Source organism: Bos javanicus, chromosome 6 (genome assembly GCF_032452875.1).
Source record: "Bos javanicus breed banteng chromosome 6, ARS-OSU_banteng_1.0, whole genome shotgun sequence".
NCBI lineage: Eukaryota > Metazoa > Chordata > Mammalia > Artiodactyla > Bovidae > Bos > Bos javanicus.
The window spans coordinates 102,165,911-102,189,457 of NC_083873.1; the positions used below are offsets into that span (position 1 = coordinate 102,165,911).

Below are 23,547 nucleotides of genomic sequence, written 5' to 3' on the forward strand. Positions count from 1 at the left end.
CTGTGTGCAGCAAATAAAACAAATATTTTTAAAAAGAATTCTGCCTTCTACACTCTTCTTTGAGATGTGAATCCTCCAAGGACAAGGATAGTCTCTCTTTTGTCTTTGTATTCTTGTGATTGAGCAGAATTAGCACCTGACACTTAGTGGTGGTGGTTTATTCACTGAATTGTGTCCAGCTCTTGAGAACCCCACGGACTGTAGCCCACCAGGCTCCTCTGTCCCTGGGATTTTCCAGGCAAGAATATTGGAGTGGGTTGCCACTTCTTTCTCCAGGGGATCTTCCCAACCCAGGGATCGAATCCTGGTCTCCTGCATTGCAGGCAGACTCTTCTATTTGTTTTTTATAATTTTATTTCTTTATATTTGGCCGAGCTGGGTCTTCGTTGTTTGTGGGCTTTCTGCAGTTGTGGGGGCTACTCCCCAGTTGTGGTGTGAGGGCTCCTCATGGTGATGGCTTCCCTTGTGGCTAGTGGACTCTGGAGCACACGGGCTTCAGTTGCGGAGCATGGGCTTAGTTGCTCTGCAGTATGTGGGATCTTCCTGGACCAGGAATCGAACTCGGGTCCCCTGCATTGACAGGTGGATGCTTAACCACTGGACCACTGAGGAAGCCCTGCAGGCAGACTCTTAAATGACACTTAGTAGTCATTCAGTAAAAGAATGGGGAAATGAAACAGAAACAGGAAGGGAACTTGTAGGGAAGGGAAATACTTAGAAGGAAAGTTAAATATGACTTGGTGGGTAAAGGACTTTTTTTGGTAACTAATAAACTTCAATTTTATTAATGTAGTAAACTCAGTTTTCTACAATTTGAAGGAAAGTTATGACCAACCTAGATAGCATATTCAAAAGCAGAGACATTACTTTGCCAACAAAGGTTCGTCTAGTCAAGGCTATGGTTTTTCCTGTGGTCATGGATGGATGTGAGAGTTGGACTGTGAAGAAGGCTGAGCGCCGAAGAATTGATGCTTTTGAACTGTGGTGTTGGAGAAGACTCTTGAGAGTCCCTTGGACTGCAAGGAGATCCAACCAGTCCATTCTGAAGGAGATCAGCCCTGGGGTTTCTTTGGAAGGAATGATGCTAAAGCTGAAACTCCAGTACTTTGGTCACCTCATGCGAAGAGTTGACTTATTGAAAAGACTCTGATGCTGGGAGGGATTGGGGGCAGGAGGAGAAGGGGACGACAGAGGATGAGATGGCTGGATGGCATCACTGACTTGATGGATGTGAGCCTGGGTAAACTCCGGGAGCTGGTGATGGACAGGGAGGCCTGGCGTGCTGCGATTCATGGGGTCGCAAAGAGTCGGACACGACTGAGTGACTGATCTGATCTGATCTGATTTTTATTTATTTTTAAATTGAAGTATAGTTTATTTCTGGTGTTGCATTAGTTTCAAGTATACAGCAAAGTGACTCAGTTATATATGTATATGTTCTTTTGCAATTTCTTTTCCATTATAGGTTATTACAAGACATTGAATATGGTTCCCTGTGCTATTCCTTGTTGTTTATCCATTTTGTATATAGTAATGTATATCTGTTTATCCCAAATTCCTAATTTATTCCTCCCTCCCCCCACTTTGCCTTTTGGTAGCCATAAGTTTGTTTTGCATGTCTGTGAGTTTATTTCTGTTTTGTAAATAAGTTCATTTGTATCAGTTTTTCAGATTCTACATGTAAGTGATATCATGCGATGTCATATGATATTTGTCTTTCTCTGTCTGACTTTTTTAGTATAATCGTCTCTGCTGCTGCTGCTGCTAAGTCACTTCAGTCGTGTCAGACTCTGTGCAACCCCACAGATGGCAGCCCACCCGGCTCCCCCATCCCTGGGATTCTCCAGGCAAGAATACTGGAGTGGGTTGCCATTTCCTTCTCCAGTGCATGAAAGTGAAAAGTGAAAGTGAAGTCGCTAGGTCCATCCATATTGCTTCGAATGGCATTATGTCATTCTTTTTGATGACTGAGTAGTATTCCATGGTATCTGCATGTGGTGCATCCTCTTTATCCATTCCTCTGTCGATGGACATTTAGGTTGTGTCCACATCTTGGCTATTGTAAATAGTGCTGCTACAGGGCACGTGGGGTATATGTACATTTTTTAATTAGAGTTTTCCTCTTTTCCAGATATGCGCCCAGGAGTGGGATTGCTGGATCATATGGTAACTCTATTTTTAGTTTTTTAAGGAACCTCCATACTGTTCTCTATGTTGGCTGCACCAATTTGCATTGCCACCAACAGTGTAGGAGGGTTTCCTTGAAAATGGACATTTGAACCTGAATCCTGGGTTGGCAACCAAATAGGAGGAATTAAGTTGGGTGGGTTGTGGAAGAATGAATGGACAGAGTGAAAAACTATGAGCTTCATACCAAGTATGCTGATTATGTTTTGTCTATGGGACAACCCTGTGGAAATTTCCTGCAAATATACGAGAGTGACAGTTTGGAACTCAGATGAGAGAGATGGATTGTGGTGAACTGTGTAGTTAAAGTTGTACCATAGTCTTCAGGACCCTTTTACCCCCAATCTTGCTCCACTGGGAGCTCACCACCCAGTGGTGCCTCAGCATAACTTGGTTCTTGTATTCTGGTTCTGTTTGTTATTTCTTTCCCTTTTTTGTTTTCCAAATATTTGATTTTCCCATCATCTCTCAGCTTACTTATCCTATTCCTATTTAACCCTCCAGATGTAACTGTCAGAATGAAAACCCATTGCCAACTCCCTCAGGCTTGCTGATATAGATTTAACTGCAATAGGCATTGGTTGGGATGTTTATATTAAAGGAAATCAACCCTGAATATTCATTGGAAGGACTGATCCTGAAGCTGAAACTCCAATACTCTGGCCATCTGATGCAAAGAGCCAATTCATTGGAAAAGACCCTGATGCTGGGAAAGATTGAGGGCAAGAGGAGAAGAGGGAAACAGAGGATGAGATGGTTGAATGGTATCACTGACTCAATGGACATGAGTTTGAGCAAATTCCAGGAGATGGTGAAGGATAGGGAAACTTTTGCCTGGAGAATCCCAGGAACGGGGGAACCTGGTGGGCTGCCATCTATGGGGTCACACAGAGTCGGACACGACTGAAGTGACTTAGCAGTAGCAGGGAAACTTTTCGTCCATGGGGAAACTACAGTCCATGGGGTCACAAAGAGTTGGACACGACTTAATGACTGAACAACAACAACGACAAAGAGTATAACCCTGAGAACCCAGAAAAGCTGGATTCAAATACTGTCTCTGCTATTTGAACTGTATAATCATGATAGAGATGAATAATCTCTCTGAATTTATTCCTTCTTCAAACAGGAACTAGAGCTATACACATATTTTCAAGGGAATTTAAAACAAATTATTTATGAAATGTTTAGTAAACTGTTCTTCCTCTTCTTCTAAGTTGCTTCAGTCGTGTCCGACTCTGTGCAACCTCATAGACGGCAGCCCACCAGGCTCCGCCGTCCCTGGGATTCTCCAGGCCAGAACACTGGAGTGGATTGCCATTTCATTCACCAATGCAGGAAGTGAAAAGTGAAAGTGAAGTCGCTCAGTCGTGTCCAACTCTAGTGATCCCATGGACTGTAGTCTGCCAGGCTCCTCCGTCCATGGGATTTTCCAGGCAAAAGTACTGGAGTGTCGTGCCATTGCCTTCTCCGTAGTAAACTGTAGGTATTCACAAATACCTACATTTTTTATTTAGAGAGAAATATGGATTTGGACTTATAATTTGCTCTAGATTCACTCAGTTCAGTTCAGTTTAGTCGCTCAGTCGTGTCCGACTCTTTGCGACCCCATGAATCGCAGCACACCAGGCCTCCCTGTCCATCACCAACTCCCGGAGTTCACTTAAACTCACGTCCATCAAGTCAGTGATGCCATCCAATCATCTCATCCTCTGTCGTCCCCTTCTCCTCCTGCCCCCAATCCCTCCCATCATCAGGGTCTTTTCCAATGAATCAACTCTTTGCATGAGGTGGCCAAAGTACTGGAGTTGCAGCTTCAGCATCATTCCTTCCAAAGAAATCCCAGGGCTGATCTCCTTCAGAATTGACTGGTTGGATCTCCTTGCAGTCCAAGGGACTCTCAAGAGTCTTCTCCAACACCACAGTTCAAAAGCATCAATTCTTCGGCACTCAGCCTTCTTCACAGTCCAACTCTCACATCCATACATGACCACTGGAAAAGCCACAGCCTTGACTAGACGGACCTTTGTTGGCAAAGTAATGTCTCTGCTTTTGAATATGCTATCTAGGTTGGTCATAACTTTCCTTCCAAGGAGTAAGCATCTTTTAATTTCATGGCTGCAGTCACCATCTGCAGTGATTTTGGAGCCCAAAAAAATAAAGTCTGACACTGTTTCCCCATCTATTTCCCATGAAGTGATGGGACCAGATGCCATGATCTTCGTTTTCTGAATGTTGAGCTTTAGGCCAACTTTTTCACTCTCCACTTTCACTTTCATCAAGAGTCATTTGAGTTCCTCTTCACTTTCTACCATAAGGGTGGTGTCATCTGCATATCTGAGGTTATTGATATTTCTCCCAGCAATCTTGATTCCAGCTTGTGTTTCTTCCAGTCCAGCGTTTCTCATGATGTACTCTGCATATAAGTTAAATAAACAGGGTGACAATATACAACTTTGACATACTCCTTTTCCTATTTGGAACCAGTCTGTTGTTCCATGTCCAGTTCTAACTGTTGCTTCCTGACCTGCATACAGATTTCTCAAGAGGCAGGTCAGGTGGTCTGGTATTCCCATCTCTTTCAGAATTTTCCACAGTTTATTGTGATCCACACAGTCAAAGGCTTTGGCATAGTCAATAAAGCAGAAATAGATGTTTTTGTGGAACTCTCTTGCTTTTTCCATGATCCAGCGGATGTTGGCAATTTGATCTCTGTTCCTCTGCCTTTTCTAAAACCAGCTTGAACATCAGGAAATTCACAGTTCACATATTGCTGAAGCCTGGCTTGGAGAATTTTGAGCATTTCTTTACTAGCGTGTGAGATGAGTGCAATTGTGCGGTAGTTTGAGCATTCTTTGGCATTCTTTGGGATTGGAATGAAAACTGACCTTTTCCAGTCCTGTGGCCACTGCTGAGTTTTCCAAATGTGCTGGCATATTGAGTGCAGCACTTTCACAGCATCATCTTTCAGGCCCACTTGACTTCACATTCCAGGATGTCTGGCTCTAGGTCAGAGATCACACCATCGTCATTATCTGGGTCGTGAAGCTCTTTTTTGTACAGTTCTTCTGTGTATTTTTGCCATCTCTTCTTGATATCTTCTGCTTCTGTGAGGTCCATACCATTTCTGTCCTTTATCGAGCCCATCTTTGCATGAAATGTTCCCTTGGTATCTCTAATTTTCTTGAAGAGATCTCTAGTCTTTCCCATTCTGTTGTTTTCCTCACTAGCATTTTCCTAATTACAATTTTAGATACTAAATCAATTAACAGTACTATTATATAACTCAAAAATATTCATAATCCCTTTGGGATTGGGAAATAGTGTATAGTAGCAATAAATAAAATCTTATACATAATATAAAACTCATTGTACTTGTTAGAAAAAATGAGGTCAGAAAACAATAAAAGGTCAGGTCACTAAGAACTATGTTTTATGCAAAGTGATCGTGATAAAATGCAGTTACTTTAATTACAATGGTTGTGCACTTCTTGCAGCAAAAGATAGCAGGTTTACATTTGCATATCTTCCTCCCAAGTAGATATGTAAAAGCTGGGAATTTCTGTGTCTGCGTACAATCTATGCCCAGCTCTCAGTACACTTTCTCCCATGGCCTCAGCGATTAGGATGACAGCCTTACTGTCTCCTATTCATCTTTATTTTCATCTGGCAGCCACAGTAGTCTTTCTATAATGCAACTTGATCAAATCAACTTCCACTTAGGATGAAAGGAATGCTCCCTAGGTTGGCACGTAGGGCCCGTCACCACCAGTTTGCCTTTGATTTTTCCTATGTTCTCATCACTGCCCTTCATAATCTTTGCTGGAGAACCTACTTCTCCTCTTTCTTTTGTGGTTTTTTTTTTTTTTTGGAAACTGGCTCTATCTCCCCTGCCCTTTGCCTGGCTCAGGCCAGTCCTCCTTCCTCCCTTTCACTGTTCCCCGCTCCCCGTCTACACCACCTTCCCCCATCTGGGTTGAAGTTTTCAACCCAATGTATACTTATAACCAAGTGTATGCTCGGTTAGGATTTATCTGCCAGTTTGGTTAGGACTTTCTTACACGTTGAAGTAATTCATTCCCTTTGAAATATACATGCAGTAATTTTGGAGTAACGTCATTTAAACTGCTGGTTTACAAGACTCAGGTCTTGCTGACTACAGAGTTTAGGAATATTCCAGGCTGCCCAAGCAAACAGCTGTCAGTGTTGTGATGCAGGCACATTTCCCTTCAGTCTCAGTCTCAACATGTATTCCCACCCTGCCTTGTGCAGTTCAGGAACTCTGAGAATATAGCCTATGAGCTTCTCTGAGTCCCTGGAGATTCATTTGTTTGTTTGCAAAATTTAAGTAGAATCATGGCTGAAAATTTTCAGGTAAAACCCCAGGAGTCCTTACACAAAGAGGCAGTTGAAAAAGTTCCATAGTTGTATTACAAAAAAAAAAGCTGGGGGGGCAAAAATTTTTTTTCAGTTCTGTTATAAAAAAGATCACTTATGTCAGAGACATGCTTCACCTAAGCAGAAACATGATCAGAAATAAAATGACTAAGTTGTAAAGATGAAGAAAGTGCTAGAATTTCAGCCAGTGAACTAAAAATGTAACTGAAGAATTCCTATAATGAAGATAGAGGAGAGTGTAGCTAACAAAGTGTAATGTCTGCATCTCCTTTGCATAATCGCTTTTCAATTATGTCATACATTTTTTTGAAAATTTAGATATAACTTCCCTGGTGGCTCAGATGATAAAGAATCTGCTTGCAAGGCAGGAGACCTGGGTTCGATCTCTGGGTTGGGAAGATCCCCTGGAGGAGGGCATGGCAACCCACTCCAGTATTCTTGCCTGGAGAATCCCATGGACAGAGGAGCCTGATGGGCTACAATCCATGGGGTTGCACAGAGTCGGACACTACTGAAGCGACTTGGCATGCACTCAATCACTATTTAAAACAACCTGCTTATTAACTGATTATATACATTGTGACCTGGAGAAAAGGCAGAAAAGCAACTTAAAAACTCACAAGAATGACTGCTTTTCCTTTATGGTGACTGCAGCCATGAAATAAAAAGACAACTACTCCTTGAAAGAAAAGTAATGACCAACCTAGACAGCATATTAAAAAGCAGACACATTACTTTGCCAACAAAGGTCCATCTAGTTAAGGCTTTGGTTTTTCCAGTAGTCATGTATGGATGTGAGAGTTGGACTGTGAAGAAAGCTGAGCACCAAAGAATTGATGCTTTTGAACTGTGGTGTTGGAGAAGACTCTTGAGAGTCCCTTGGACTGCAAGGAGGTCCAACCAGTCAATGGTAAAGGAAATCAGCCCTGAATGTTCATTGGAAGTACTGATGTTGAAGCTGAAACTCCAGTACTTTGGCCATCTGATGTGAAGAGCTGACTCATTGGGAAACACCCTGATGCTGGGAAAGATTGAAGGTAGGTTGAGAAGGGGACGACAGAGGATGAGATGGTTGGATGGCATCACTGACTCAATGGACATGAGTTTGAGTAAACTCCAGGAGTTGGTGATGGACAAGGAGGCCTGGTGTGCTGCAGTCCATGGGGTTGCAAATAGTTGGACATGACTGAGCGACTGAACTGAACTACCTGTCCAGAAATTAATTAATAGAAGCATGCATTGGAATTGTCTATTTACCTACCTGTTTCTGCAAGGCACCAGAAGCTCATGAAAACAGGTGCTCTGTGTCATTGACATGGCCCATTCCCTAGCACGCTGCCTTAAAAATATTCCTATCAATGTCATGAGCTATCCTCTGAACCAAAGGTACATCATCTTCAACAACAACAACAAAATCTGCAACATTGCATCCCTCACCTCCAAAAGCAGTAAAGCCAAATTATCAAACTTTCACTGTCAATGTTATTTACTAAATTGACTACAGATTGAAGGCATTAGGAAACTTCATTGGATTAGGAATACAAGGGAAAAAGTTTTAGATTGATTAAAAAAAAACCCTTCAGATTATAAAGTATGACTAGGTTTATTAAAAAGAATGAAATAATCTATTTGCAACAACATTAATTCAGTTCAGTTCAGTCTCTCAGTCGTGTTTGCAATGTGGATGGACCTAAAGATTGTCACACTGCGTCAAGTGAGTCAAAAGGAGGAGAAATATTACATGACGTCCCTTACCTACAGAATCTAAAAAATTATACAAATGAACTTATTTACAAAACAGAAACAGACTCACAGACTTAGAGAATGAATTTATGGTTGCCAGCAGGGGAAGGATGTGGGGAAGGGATAGTTATGGAATTTGGGATGGATAAGGTACTCATGGGGTCACAAAGAGTCGGACATGACTGAGCGACTGATCTGATCTGAAGGTACTCACTGAGCTTCCCAGATGGTGGTACTGGTAAAGAACCTGTCTGCTAATGCAGGAGATGCAAGAGATGTGGGTTCAATCCCTGGCTCAAGAGGATCCCCTGAAGGAGAACATGGCAACCCACTGCAGTATTCTTGCCTGGAGAATCCCCACGGACAGAGGAGCTTGGCAGGCTACAGTCCACAGGGTCGCAGAGAGTCGGACATGACTGAAGCAACTTAGCAGGCACTCATACTTGAGGCTATATTGATAATGGATAACCAACAAGGACTTACTTTATTGCACAGGGAATTCCGCTCATTGTTATGTATCAGGCTGGATGGGAGGGGAATTTGGGGGAGAATGGATCCATTTATATGTATGGCTGAGTCACTTTGCTGTCCATCTGAAACTATTGCAGCGTTTTTCATCAGCTACCCTCCAATATAAAATAAAGTGTTTAAAAAATAAAAAAATGGGAGGTGGGAGAGGGGTTCAGGATGGGGAACACATGTACACCCATGGCAGATTCATGTCAATGTATGGCAAAACCAATACAATATTGTAAAGTAATTAGCCTCCAATTAAAATAAATAAATTTATATTAAAATATGACATATATTTTTATTTATATATAAGCTTATACATATTTTACAATGAAATATATTAATTCCATAACAAAAAGGTTAAAATATTCGTTATGATTAGAATAGATATCAATCTTTGTTAGAAACATTTAAGAAGCATGCAAACTGGCATCTGTCTGGGGTGATGGCTGTCCCACCTGCCTAGGGAAGACCTCCAAAGCTTTCACCCAGAGGCACAGCAGATCTCATCAGGGGCACCTTAATTATTGTAGCTGTTAAGGTAAATCATTATAATTGTGAAAGCATAGGGAGTAGGGAAAAGAGTTATATTTTGCAAAACAATCCATGGGATCAAGCAGCCAAGAGTTTAATTTGGAAATGCGAATATCTATCGCTTAGGTTTTCGAACAGTGTTTATGTGGAAAATGAAGGAATCAGGAGGGGCAGAGCAACAACAACAACAAATGAAAAAACAGGGCAAGAAAGAGGAGTTATTTCATACATTATATTAATTTACATTCTATTGCATATGAAAAAGGTGATTTTCTTGATCCAAATGATTTCACCCATTGAAACCATTAAGAGGGGACTTCCCTGGTGGTCCGGTGGTTAAGACTTCAGGTTCCAATGTAGAAGGCAGGGTTCAATACTTGGCAGGGAGTTAAGATCCCACGTGTCTGATAGCCAAAAGGACAAACCATAAAACACAAGTAATACTGTAACAAATCCAATAAAGACTTTAAAAACGGTCCACATTAAAAAAAAAAATCTGAAAAGATTTTAAACCATTAAGACATGGGGAAAATCCTGTCTGGGCCGTTTGATGATATCTTCCTGCATCCTTTTCAGGGAGGGAGGTGAGATAACACTGAGAGTTCAGGAGGACGCTTTCTTTCCTATGTTCAACAAGGGATTGGGTAGCAACTAGGCAGAAGCCTTCTTTTGGATCTGTTTGCCAAAGCCCCAAAACCCATTAGAATTTTCTGGGGTTGGGCTGCTGAAGAGCAAGAGCTGGGGAGGCTGGATTTGGGAGGCCTGGTTTCTCGTGCCACTTTTTAGCTTGCGGACACTGGGCACACTATTTCTACCCCTTCGGTTTCATTATTTGGGAGATGGCAGCAATACTGTGTGTGTGTGTTTCATGCGGCTGTTATGACGATGAGCTGGGCTTGAGTGCGAAAAGCCCTTTACAAACCATTTAACCCTCTCCAGATGTTAGTTATTATCATCTTTCTAAAGAATAGGAGACTGCAGAAAAGACTCCTTGACACTTTTAGTCAAAACTTGACCCTAAGCTCATTCTCGCTGCAAAGCGAAAGGGTTGCGGTGCCCCACACCAGGCCGGGGCAGGGTCACCCACGCTGCCGGTGTACGGTCACTGCAGTATTCATTCCGAGAGGCTGCTGGCCCTGGGTCCTCCCATTGGTCTCCCGCGGAGGGCCCGCGCAGTTCCTCTCATCAGGGTGGTGCCAGCAAGAGGGCGTGGGCAGGGCGGGGCCGAGAAACTCGGGATGGGGCGTGGCCTCCCGGGGAAGGGCGGGGCCTCGCCTCCCGGGCGTTCCGGGGGCCGCCGGCGCGCGGGGCTAGCCAGCCAGCGAACGGACGAGCGCGCGGCCCCTGCGCACTCGGCCGCCGCCCGCGCGCGTCGCTGGCACAGCTGCGTTCTCGCCTCCGCGGCTGGGCGCCGGGTCCCGCGCGAGCCGTCGCTGAGCGCCCCGCGCTCCCCGCACCTGCGCCCCTTCCTCACCGCAACAGGTCAGGGGCGGGTGGAGGCGGCGAGGGCGCGCGAGCAGAGACTGGAGGACTCCAGGTCTGGAAGGTGAGCGGAATCCTGCGCCCTGCTCCCCTGAGCTGGAAGTGGGGGGGTTGGGGTGGTCATCCTGGTCCCAGCGCCGCGGCCGCTGACTTCTGGGAAGCCCCGGCTCTCCCGCCTCGCAGCCGGCTTCCCAGCACGCTGACTCAAGTCGCTTGGCGTTCCCACTTTTCCGGTGGGAACCTTCGGGGAGAACCGGCGAGGGAGACGCCGAGCTCTCTACCGCCCTTACCAATTACCGGCAGGTAGCGTCTAGAAAAACTGGGGAGGAGAGCACAGGAAGAGACCCGTCCTCCTCCCCACCTCTCTCACTCCACCGAATCCCACGTCTGCCCGTGCGCCCCGCGTCTTGCGGAAAGATGTTCGTGTATTGGAACCTGGTCCTGGGGTTGCGTAATAGAAGAGTCCCAGAAGTTTCTCCGCGGAGTGGGGGTAAAAGCGTGGCTTTTCTCTCCTCCGTTACGAGGCCCCCTCCCCCCTTCATCGTCACCCCTCCCCCTCCTACGTCTAGGAGAGAGATTAGTGGTTCCAATCTCCTCAAATTGTGATCGAGATGGAGGTGTGCGGCGGTGGTCCGCAGACTCTAGAGAGGAAGGGGAAAAGTTGGAGGCACCTTCTGAGACCTGCTCCTGGCGCAGAGGGAGACGGCGTCTGCAGAGCGTGGAACTGGTTAATTTCCCTCGGTGATACATTCTTCTTGATGTCTGATCCTCTGACTGCCACACGCTAGCCCTCCGACTTTGCGAGCGCCGGGGTTGGCGAATTAGGAGGGAGAGGACCTGGAGCGTTACAGGAATCATCCTTTACCTTAAGGTGCTTGGGAGTTACGTTAATGAAGCTGCGAGGGACCTGCAAAGGTCTTGAGACTTTCCTCCTAGGTTAGTCTCCTTGGAGTTTCCGCAGACCCCGTATTGTTATGTAAATTGCCTTGGGAAGACCCTTGGCTTTGGAGGTGGAGATGAGTCCGGTCTTCCGGGAGCCCATCTCTGTTGGGGGCGGGTGGGTGTCGAAGTGGGGGTGGGGAAGGCCTTGCAGACGAAGTTTTTTTTTTTTTTTAACAAAACAAAACAGTAGGGTGGGATAATCTTAACCCAGTTGGTGCACGTAGCAGGAGGGGGTGGGGGCGGGGAGGAGGGATGACCTACCATCAAGAAACCAGACAGATTTAAATCTTAAAGGCGAAACCGTACATTAAGGCGAAGACCCATGGTTGTTCCTTCAGACGCTTGGCAGGTGAGAAGAGCTCAGTAATTGAGGCAGAGAAACGCCAGGCAAGGGACTGGCTTGAGAATGTGGGTGATTTTGCTTGTGGAAGATTATTTCAGAACAAGGTCATGCAGAGGTGGTAGAAGGTACGGGCAGTGATGGGACCCTCCACCCTACTCCCGGACCTACCTGGTGTCAGACTCCGAGTAGCGACAGAAGTCACGAAAAAGAAAGACCTTGGGACTCGGGAGTCTAGTTCTGCTTAGAGGCTTAAGAATACCTAGGCATGCCCTGTTTCAATGTTTACTTCCTCTGTCTAATGTATTTCCTTAGCTTGCCTTTCATCTTTAGTGGAAAGGGTTCCTTGAGTGGATATTCTGGAAATTCACAGGAGAGTTGAAAACTCTGAATGGTTTGCCTGCTTTCATTTAGAGGTGGTGTCTGTTTGCCAAGGTCGGAAAGTATTGTATTTGAAGATAAATATGCAGAAGAGGAATGGGGAGAACTAAGAGATAATGACCCAAGAGAATGAAGGAACAGAGAAAGTAGGAGACTAGATAACTAGTACTTAAAAAGCTAATTTGAATTCAGCTAACTGAGGAGAGGGGACCAAGGAAAGAATTTGAGACGCGTTTGGTCACTTTAGGACAAAGAGGTTTTGAAGAGTGGGACACAAGGTTTTGGAGGAAAAAAAATGAATATTGGGGACTTCCTCACCCCCACCCCACCCCTTCTTTTCTTTTTCTAAATAGAACTGACAGCGATGATGTGGTTGGAGATATGCAACTTGGAGGTGTGTTGCTGTGGACCCTTTGCAGGAAGAAAAGGAACTGTTACATATCAGAATTAATATGTCTTATTCATTCACTGTGGCAATTGAATTTCTGTAGTGTCTTTGGCATTTGCTTAACTCTTCAACCTCTTTAAAAATGCTCTTAACTCTTCAACCTCTTAAAAATATTTTCAAGACTTACATTGTGTTAATTTTCAATACAGAAATCATCAAGGGGCAGAAAATTTATGACAAGAGTAAAGATCAGGTTATTTTCAACATTGCTTTCTCTTACAAGATGTAAAATATGCATGCATTTCCACCAGAAGTCACTGTTTCATTGTGAGTTTATGAGACCTTTAGTAATTAGACTGTGTCAAAACTGGCTTTCTCTTCTGTTTCCTATTTGTTTAACTGAATTTTACAAAGAGTTAGTGGAGCTAGAAGTTATTTTTATTGACTAAAATACTTAATTTGTCTTTGATTACATGGAAGAGTTGTCTAAGATACATATATATATATATATGAGTTGCATCTTTATTAGGAACATTTATAAGTCACTGGAGCCATGTGATTGGTGGAAGTTATAGTGCTTTGGGGGTTGAAAAGATGGATTAAAAAAAAAGTGGAAAAGGCAAACTTGTTCTCCATATTTTTGAAGATGCAAACAAAAGGCGTTTCATGTTCAACTCTGTAATCTGTGCTTTCATTGATCAAATTTGCATAATGCAAGTAAGTTGACTTTATGAAGTTAGTCCATTATTAAAATTCCAAATTTTAAGATAGATTTGCGCTGTCACTTGTGAAAAGGGTAGAACTAATTTATATATAAATATCTGGATTGTTATAAGCATACACAGGGGACAGTATACCCTGCAGATGTCCCTTAAGGTATGGCATCATAGCTAGAAAATTCTTACTATTGAATCTCTACCCTGAAAAATGTCCTTGAATTCATTTGCCTATCTTAGTATTTCTGTTGAAGGTAAAAGCCCAGAGTTCCCCTATTTTAAGACTAGACCGTTAACAAAATTTTCAGGAGATTGAGAAAGTATGTTAGAGAGTTCAAATTAAGGAACTGCATTTACCATACTCATAGAAAGTTTTGTAAATAAGTTATATTTTTCATTAAATTATAAAGTCAACAACGACTCCCATTCTCAATGATATTTAATTGACCGTGGCTTTCCAGCAGTCTCTTTTTAGACACAGCAGTAGCTTATTTAATATTTGCTGAATTAATATTAGATTTTATTACGAGAGATTACATAAACCCTGTCATCTGTTTACTAAAATTCTACCACCATACAGAAGTAAATGTGAAATATTTAGTTCTTTGTAGGTGCACATCTTTATTCCTGGCTGTTCATAAGAGCATAAGAGATTGTTGTAGATGGGGAACCGTGGGGCTGTCAGGCCTTGAGGGTTGCTAATAGGCGTTTCTGTCTTATGCCTTAGGACAGAACTGTTTCAGTAGTGTTCTCCAGGGGAAGAAAATCAGCTGATTTTCTTAAATTATCTGGCCCATTTAAAACATGACTAAGGATTTCTTGCTCAAGCAAGTTTTTCCTATTAAATGACTGAGATTATTGTGACAAGTGGAGTCCAGAGAAATCAATTACATCATTAATGTAATACCTCATGTTCATTCCCGATACCTTATAAGAATCCAGTATCTTCTAAGTGCCAGACAGTGCTCTCAGCTTTGGAGGAACTGATAACACCAGGTTAAGGCAGAGAAAGAGCCCACGCAGGTGGAGTTTACATCCACAAACCACATAGCACAACAGCTGTTTACCAATGGCGTTCACATGACATATCATTTAAGCCTAATTGCAACTCTGAAGTTGGAGTTCATTTTCCATTTTAAAATCAGGAAATTGAGTTGAAGAAGTTAAGTGACTTGACTCTGTGACTCAAAGCCTGGTGCCCTTTCTACTGTGGTACACTGTGTTGGCCATGTTGATATGTGGTTTCCTGTTTTTCAAGAATTAGAGCTTGACTCTCAAATATAAATAGTGTTTCTCCTTGGCTAAGTAATTCTTTCTAATCATTGTGGGAATAAAAAAGCAGGTATTTTAATTTAGCATTTGGGATGTACATGTGTGACTCCAAAGCAGAGTATGTAGCCCTATTAAACAGATATGCAGTGCTTATTTGCACCAAATAAAGACCCTTACCTTCCTAAAAATTAAATGCAAGGGCTTAGGAGCCATCTCTGTTAGTGCTTCAAATCTATTATTCAGGTTATGAAAGGTCAAATCAAATCCCTATGTAAATCAGGATATACTCATACCATTTCCTTCTATTTTATGGATATGGTGAATATATGCAGTAAAGTGGTGTTTTTCAAACTTACAGTAACCATCAGAATCTCCTGAAAAACCTTCAAGATACACATATGTCTTTCCCTTTCCCACCCCCACAGTTTCTGATTCAGTAGGTCTGGGGTAATGCCCAAGAATTTGCACTTGTAACATGTTCACAGGTGATACTGATGCTTCTAGTTCTGGAATTACACTTTGAGGCATACTGCAGTATAGCAGAGAATTTTAAAGCATGGTTTCTAAGCCAGACAGCTTGGGCTTGAATCTTAGATATGCCACCTACTCTAGCTGTCAGGCAGATTACTTAACTTCTTGTCAAGAACTGTGAAGGCTCTGACATTTTACCCCACTTTCAAGCTCAAAAACTAACCTGCCACAGTTTCATGGACTCTTGAGAATGGCTTTATTACTTGTAATAATAGCTATAGCCAGACTATTACCATTTTCTTACACTGGTTGCCTAAGACCTAGTTTCCAAAGAGGGGAGATGTGGAAAGAGTCAGATGGTACCTGCAAACACAGAGGATAACACTAAGAGAAATCCACATCTTCAGGGAATCCTAATCTTTTATAATGGGCAGTTAGCACACCTGCCCTTTGCTCCATAGGGAGATATATTTTTCAAGGCTGTTCTCTGTATAAGCATCCTTAAAGATCATCTGGAATAAAGGCGGTTGGTGCCTCTGCTTATACGATATGCAGAAATGACCCATGGAGAGTTGGCGTCTGACACTCTCCCATTCCCTTAGACAATGGGTTTAAGATACTATTGTATCTCCCTTTCTGGGTAGTTGGGTTGATTAAAGGTAATGTGATTTGGCAAGTACTTGAAGCAGAACATAATAAGTGCTGCATAAGTATTTCCTATTATTACTCCTGAAGGGGAAAAAAAATTTTTTTTTAATGGTAAGTATTGCCTTATAAGATGAAATAATTGTTTTACTGAGTATCCCTAACTTTAAGTTCATTCTAAGACATTTCTCTGATGGGTCTAAATTCTAAAATAGGGATGATGCGTTGTACAATATTTTACCATTCCATGGGGAATGAGGCAGAAACATTTACCGCCCACATTCACGTGCTCTCCACCTCCTTAGGGCACACTAATCATGTGACTAATTCTGTCCAGGGGGCTGTTCGTGAGAGTAACATGTTTTTCTGGACTGAAGCCTTTAAGTGGCTGTCTACCTCTCGTTTACTATAGTAAACTCTGCAGCCACGTTTTGAGATCGTGGAGTTTCCAACTTGGCTTTTTTCCAGCTTAGATTTCTCGGTGTGGAGTGAAGCTCCCTGCCTCCTCCCTAACCCCTCCCCTCCTCCCCTCCACCATATGTAACGAACATAAAGAATGACCAGGAAATAAGTTTTTGTGCCATCAAGCCACTGAGATGTGGGGCTTAATTTGCCACAGTAGCATAACCTTATTGCTGTTGTTTAGTCACTTACTCAGTCGTGTCTGACTCTGCAAACCCAAGAACTGAGCTCACCAGGCTCCTCTGTCTGTGGGATTTCCCAGGCAAGAATACTGGAATAGGTTGCTGTTTCCTTCTCCAGGGGATCTTCCTGACCCAGGAATCGAACCAGAGTCCCCTACCACTGAGCCACCTGGGAAGCCCAGCATAACCTAGACTACCCTTACTATATTCCAGTACCTATAATACCTGCCTAATGTGAGAAAGTTGACAGTAATTTTAAAATACAGGCTCTGGGCATGTATATGTAAAGCTGGATACGGAGCTTACATTCTATTGAGGTATGAACCATCAACACTTACATATTTATTTGCTTATTTAGCAGAAGTTAATTTCAGATACAAGCTTCCCTGGTGGTTCAGATGGTGAAGCGTCTGCCTGCAATACGGGAGACCTGGGTTCGATCCCTGGGTTGGGAAGATCTCCTGGAAAAGGAAATGGCAACCCACTCCAGTATTCCTGCCTGGAGAATCCCAGGGACGGAGGAGCCTGGTAGGCTACAGTCCATGGAGTTGCAAAGAGTCAGACACGACTGAGTGACTTCACTTCAATTTCAGATAGTGTAAGTACTGTGAAAAGATAAGCATGGCCAACACTGTTCTTTTCCTCCCCAGTGCTCATTCCCATTTTTTGTTGCTAAGAGAACCTTGATTATGCATGCGATTAAACTGGGCGCAGCCTTAGGTGACAGATCATGTTTGTTCTCAGCCAGTGATAACAATTTGTATCTTGATTTACCTGTTTCCTCTGAAGCTGGAGGAGGCCATGTGACCTCGTTTTGGTTTTCAGGTAGTAAAGGTTTGGGGAAGGACTTTCCTGATGTGGCTGACATAGCCACACCTTCCTCCTCCCATCTTCCTCCTGCTTGGCATGTTGAAAAGATGTCTGGTTATGATCAGCAACCTTTTTGTACAAAGAGATGATGTGCCTAAAGACAGCACGCTAAATGTGGCCGAGCAGGAAGAGCCAGAGTTCCAAATGGCCTCATTGTATGGCTAAAATTATACCACTAGCCACCTTCCTTTAGACTTGCTATTGTTGCTGTTGTTCAATCTCTAAGTTGTGTTTGACTGTGGATTGCAGCACCCCAGGCTTCGCTGTCCTTCACTATCTCCCGGACTTTGCTCAGATTCATATCCATTGAGCTGGTGATGCTATCTAACCGCCTTGTTCTCTGCCGCCCTCTTCCCCTTTTGCCTTCAATCTTTCCCAGCATCAAGGTCTGGAGAAATTGTTGTTTAGTCGCCAAATCATGTCTGACTCTTTGCAACCCCATGGATGGTAGCTCGCACCAGGCTCCTCTGCCCATGGGATTTTCCAGGCAAGAATACTGGAGTGGGTTGCCATTTCCTTCTCCAGGGGATATTCCCAACCTAGGGATTGAACCCACATCTCCTGCATTGGCGGGTGGGTTCTTTAGCCACCAGGGGAGTCCAGAAATATTAGAAGCCACTGTTAATTAAACAATTATTACTTGTAGCTAGACACATTCTGAACCCATATAGAATATAATGAAATAGCACATGGGTTGGCTGCAGGCACATCAGTGCTACATTTGCTGCTGCATTCAGGGAGGGCTCTTGGAGAACGTGTTATTTGAGCTGAACGATGGGAGGGAGCTAACAGGCTGTGGGATGTGGACTTGAGTTTGGGGCCTGAACCTTGTTCAAGGCGGTGTCCGCCTTGAAACAGAGGGTTTGAAATGGAGAAGAGGTCGTTGGGGAAATCGTGTTACATTATGAATGTCCTGAGGGCTTCATGTGGCACTGGAGAGCTAAAGGAACTGTAGGCGATCATGTCAGTTGGGGGCCCTGAGAGTATGAACTGCTTGGGGTAGAGTTCTGGAGAATTCAGATGAAAACAGTGTATGACCCATGACTCACCGCTGACACATTGCCAGTTACCAAGAGGCTGTTATTCCTGGAGGGTATGTGTGGAAAAGGGGAAGGCAAGCTGACCAGGGACCAGACCAGACCAGACATCCTCAGGCCTCTGGGCAGTTGTTTTCCTCATATTCTCTGGAAACTGGGTCATGGTCATGGGGCTTTGAGACCTACTTAGCAGCTGTTTGTCCAGTAGAAAAGCTTCTCTAATGTATGGATTGTCTTGAACATGTACTTTGGTTGGCAGAAAAATAACCAGAACAGCTACTACTATTGAATGTTCACCATGAGCTTGGCATTGTGCTAAAAATATGACACCCATTTCATTTAACCCTCCAGCAACCCCCAGGAAGCTCCATGTTAATGATAAGAAGGCTGAGACCTTGAGGTCATATAGCTAGGAGGTTGCAAAGCAGGCCTTTAAACCAGCACATCATCACAAAGGCCCCTGAGAGTAGGTTCCCAGGACTGTGCTAGATTTGGAAGCACTTAATGGCCTAAAACTGGAGGGAGGTTCATGAGGGAGGGGACATGCATATACCTATGGCTGATTCATGCTGATACGGCGGAAACCAACACAGTATTGTAAAGCAATTATACTCCAATTAAAAATAAATTTAAAATATAAATAAAATGTAAAAAAAAAAAAACACCCTAAAACAGAATATTTGAAAATATTCTGAGTCTTTTTTTTTCTTTTCCTCTTTTTCTTTCCTTGTAATTATATATGTGTATGGTGTGAGTGTCTGTAAAACTTCAAAAAAAAAAAAAAAACAACAACCAACTTTTTTTTTTACTTGAAATGTTTTTCCTTCTATTTTGGGGAGAAAAAGCAGTTTGATGTATGTGACATTTTTATTTCTGAATAAATTTGCATTGCAAGAGGCTGAAAGGACTGTGGAAGGGTCACTTAAATAGATCTGACAGAGTGCATGTCTACATGAAACAGTCTGTGTCAGTTACATAAAAGGTAAGATCGACATTGCTGACTTAAATAAGAACTGCTGTGTACTGAATGTCCATGATGTGTCAGTGTGCGGGGCATTTTAGCTAGATTTATAAAGCACTGTTCTTGGTGACTCTGTAAAATAGGCCATTTTTCCATTTTACAGGTGGGAGCACTGAGGCTGGTAGAGCTTAATTTGCCCAAAGTGATCACCTGTCTTGCTTAAGCTTCCTTTTTTTTTTTTGGCTGTACAGCATTACTCTATTTTTAAAATAGAGCCACGTTGGAATCTTACCTGCTTTACATTTAAAAACATTATTTCATTTATTTGGCTGTTGGGTCTTAGATGTGGCACACAGAATCTTCGTTGCATCGTTCAGGATCTTTCATTGTGGAGCGCCAGCTCTAGTTGCCACATGTGGGTTCAGTAGTTATGGTTCAGTCAGTTGCTCTGAGGCATGGAGGATCTTAGTTCCCTGACCAAGGATTGAACCCATGTCCCCTGCATTGAATACTGGATCACTGGGGAAGTCCCTTACCTACTTTTTTTAATGGGAGGATTTTAAACTGGCTCCCCCACCCCCACTTATTTTTCTGCTTTGTCTTTATAATCTGGTGAAAATAATATAAAAATGTATGAAGACTTCAGGAAGACCTGATTTTCAGTATTGATGGGTCAGGAAATTCCCCACCCCCAACCATTATACTTAAAGAAGAAAATGTTTATGCAGATAATAAAAGGATTCATAGCATACAGAATAAAAGCTGAAAGTGCTGCTTTCCAGAGAAACCACTATCAACAGTTGAGTGTGTGTGTGTTAAGGGTGTGTGTTATGCATAAATATCAAAAGAAAACATTCTTTTCAAGCAAATTGGCTCACAGTGTACATTTTGCTCAGCATCTTGTTTGGATAAACCTGTTTGATGTTACACTGTGTCACCATGTTTCATGTATCATAATTTACCCTTTCTGTGTTGGTATGTATTAGGTTGTTACCAGTTTCCTTGCTATTACAAACATTTTATTAGAGAAACCTTCTTGTACAAATGTGGCTATTTTTAAGAAAGATTCTTTGAAGGAGACATTAACTGAAGCATATACTAGTGACCTTCCTTAGCAGCACTTTAGGGTCATAACTTTCCTAACCACAGTAAGCCTCCATTCTAACCTAACTAACCTTGTATCTGAATATTCATTGGAAGGACTGATGCTGAAGCTGAAACTCCAATACTTTGGCCACCTAATGCAAAGAACTGACTCATTGAAAAAGACCCTGATGCTGGGAAAGATTGAAGGTGGGAGGAGAAGGGGACGACAGAGGATAAGATGGTTGGATGGCATCACCAACTTGCTGGACATGAGTTTGAGCAAGCTCTGGGAGTTGGTGAAGGATAGGCTGAATTTGGTCTTTACTGGGAGACATGGTGGTGATGCGGCCTTCTTGCCCTTGCCTCTGTGGAAGGGATCAAGCCACCAAGCAGGGTTACGAATCTAAGTTGCACATTCAAGTCCTTAGTTGTGCCTACGGCCAGATCGCTCAGAGGATGCCTCTTTCACTTTGTACTTCACTCACCTGCCTAAGAAACCAGTTGTGAGACCCGGGATTCAGCTGACTCCCTCTGTCTTGGACATCTCACAGTTCCTAGGATGATTTTCTTTGGTTGCTCAGTCCTATCCGACTCTTTTTGACCCCATGGACTGTAGCCCACCAGGCTCCTCTGTGCATGGGATCTCTCAGGCAAGAATACTGGAGTGGATTGCCATTTCCTTCTCCACTAGGACCATTAAAAGAAAGGCTTTATTTATTTATTTATAGCAGTTAAGTTCATAGCAAAACTGAGTGGGAGGCACAGAGATTGCTCATAGACCTCCCTGTCTCCGGCACCACCCCCAGCTTTCCTCCACTCAGCATCTCCCACTGGGGTGGTACATTTATTACCATTGACGAACATGAGCCCTGACACCTCATCACCCTGAGTGCTAGCCATCTTTTACTACAGCTCAGCACGGCTTGCTCCTCACTTCCTTTAAGCCCTTGCTGAGATGTTTCCTTCTCTGACCACTTGATATAAAAGTGCAGCACCTTACCTCGTTTCCTCTCTGGCCCTCTGCACTTCTCAGTTTTCTTCTATGACACTTTTTCAAGTGGAACATCTGTATAGAACGCTTCATCTTTGCTCGCCTTCTGTAGTTTGTAAGCTCAGTGATGATAAGTGCCCATTTCCTTCACTCTCCTCTTCTTACAGTAGATGCCCAGGAAATATTTGTTGGCTCAGGGGACTTTGACTTTCAATGCAGGGGATTTGGACCCACATGCCCCTTGGCTAAGAAACCAAAATATAAAACAATATAAAAAAATATAGAAGCAATATGGTAATGAATTCGGTAAAGACTTTAAAAAAATGGTCCACACCCCAAAAATCTTAAAAATTTTTTTTTGTTGTTGGCCCAGTGAGTAAATGAACAAACTAGGAAACTCAGAAACTTTGTTAGGTGAAAGTGAAGTCGCTCAGTCTTGTCCGACTCTTTGCTGACCCTGTGAACTGTAGCCCACCAGGCTCTTCAATCCATGGGATTTTCCAGGCAAGAGTACTGGAGTGGGTGGCCATTTCCTTCTCCAGGGGATCTTCCCAACCCAGAGATCGAACCCAGGTCTCCCGCATTGCAGGCGCTCTGAGCCCATGAGACTCCCTCAATAGCCTCGCTCCCCACCTCCTTTGTGCAGCAGTCAGCCCTGGGGCGGGTGCTCTTGGCTATTAAGCAGCTAACAGGTGGGGCATCTTCATTGGGAGGACTGTTTTGGGAACAATCATCATGGACTCTATTCCGACTTCCCTGGTGGCTCAGGCGGTAAAAGCAGCTGCCTACAATTCTGGAGACCCGGGTTCTCCAATCCCTGGGTTGGGAAGATTCCCTGGCGAAGGAAATGGCCATCCACTCCAGTACTCTTGACTGGAAAATCCCACGGACAGATGGAGGAGCCTGGTGGGCTACAGTCCACTGGGTCTCAAAGAGTTGAACACAACTGAGTGACTTTACTTACCTTCTTTAAAGGGGAGTGGTGATAGGGATTTGATTTGGAGAATTTAGAAAACTTGCCTAGGGCCACTATAGCCAGCAGGAGTGTCCTACTCCAAAGCATGTTTGACCTTCAAAATTTTAGAGCTCTGCTAAGGTGAGTCTGATTAGAATGTTTGTAGCATCTATGTTGCATTCTTTCTGGGGGAGGAGATAGACTGACAAATGGTTATCTACTAATAAGGAAACATTGTAGTCATGGAGAGGGGAGATAAAAGACCTTATCAAGAGTCAGTGTAGAGCTGAAGGACTCAGTTCTAGTATTTCTTCAGCCTCAGGCATAAAGTATGACAGTTAATCTCTTAAAGTAGCAGGCACTCTAAAAGTTGTTACAAATTTAACATCTGTATTTATTTCCATTTGTATCAGATAGTTTGTTAAATTGGTACTAAGATAATTTAGTAACATACCCTTTTGCCTTAAGGATGTTTGAAAAAAATTGAAACTATTTAAAGCAAGTTAGGATAAGAGCAGTAAATTTACAAATACACACAAGAAAGGGAAAAGGAAACAGCTGTTGATGGTGTTAGACACAGAGAGAAAGGTTGTTACTAGAGATATACAAGATAGGTACCAAGGCCAGTCTGCCCAGGTTGGATAACAACTTTTTTTTTTTTTTTAACCAGTACTGTTTTAAGAGAACTCTCCAGAATTGCTTTGGGGTTAAGTGGCTTTTATGAGTGGAAGTAAAATCTCAAGATTGGCTTTTACTGGGCTCACTTTTTTATTTAGCCTTGAAGATCAACCTTTCTTTCTTGTCTATACTTTTGCCTTTCCCCCTTTTGATTCTAGTGAGATTGTTGACACAACCTATTACCTTAGGCAAATTATTTAAAACTGAGTCTCACTTTTCTTATATATAAAATGGGCTATTTAGTATATGAGGTATTAGTATGTACCTTGCAAGTATATTGTAATGTTTACATGAAATGTCATTTTTAAAGGCT

General features: G+C 43.0%; 1 protein-coding gene across 5 annotated transcripts in view; it reads left to right on the forward strand.

Annotated features, from left to right (window-relative positions):
- The first annotated feature begins 10,645 nt into the window (after positions 1–10,645).
- AFF1 (ALF transcription elongation factor 1) overlaps positions 10,646–23,547 on the forward strand; it is a 194,913-nt gene continuing 182,011 nt past the window's right edge. Inside the window, exons 1-2 of one of the 5 annotated variants that reach the window (XM_061420742.1) lie at positions 10,646–10,921; positions 17,018–17,254. The gene's annotated coding sequence lies outside the window, so the exon portion shown is untranslated. Of the gene's footprint in view, positions 10,922–17,014; positions 17,255–23,547 lie in introns of all 5 variants that reach the window. The other 4 variants (XM_061420740.1, XM_061420741.1, XM_061420745.1 and 1 more) reach the window with 4 other exon arrangements.